A 625-nucleotide genomic window follows, 5' to 3' on the forward strand; every position below is an offset into this window, starting at 1 on the left:
ATTCCTGTTCAGAGGTTACCTCCTTCCAGCAAATACTCGGTATATTATACCAACAACCGTGATACGTCCAAAAAGGAGCTAAGTATGCACCTGATCCTGGGAAAGAGTTTCTGAAGTGTGGATATATCAAGTCGCCAAAAACAAGGATGCCAGTAAGAAATACCTACATTTTTAGAAAAAAACACAATATTTAAGAATCCTTAACTACATAGCATGACAAAACTAAGTTATGTTTACAAAGTCTTAATATATATCTCTTTATATATTCAAGTCTCATTATATGTGTATGTTACCAAGTATCTGTATATGTAATACAAAATTACAATCTGTGTATGTTACCAAGTATTACTATCTGTCTATGTTACCAAGTCTTACTATCTTTGTATGCTACCGAGTCTTACTATCTGTGTATGTTACCGAGTCTTACTATCTGTGTATGTTACCGTGTCTTACTATCTGTGTATGTTACCAAGTCTTACTATCTGTGTATGCTACCGAGTCTTACTATCTGTGAATGTTATAAAGTCTTACTATCTGTGTATGTTACCAAGTCTTACTATCTGTGTATGTTATAAAGTCTTACTATCTGTGTATGTTACCAAGTCTTACTATCTGTGTATGTTAC

General features: G+C 33.4%; 1 protein-coding gene across 1 annotated transcript in view; it reads right to left on the bottom strand.

The window, feature by feature from the left end:
• Nucleotides 1-625, bottom strand: part of LOC110445859 (collagen alpha-3(VI) chain-like) — an 18,487-nt gene that overhangs the window by 10,906 nt on the left and 6,956 nt on the right. The window lies entirely within an intron of this gene.

Source organism: Mizuhopecten yessoensis, unplaced genomic scaffold (assembly GCF_002113885.1).
Source record: "Mizuhopecten yessoensis strain PY_sf001 unplaced genomic scaffold, ASM211388v2 scaffold2383, whole genome shotgun sequence".
NCBI lineage: Eukaryota > Metazoa > Mollusca > Bivalvia > Pectinida > Pectinidae > Mizuhopecten > Mizuhopecten yessoensis.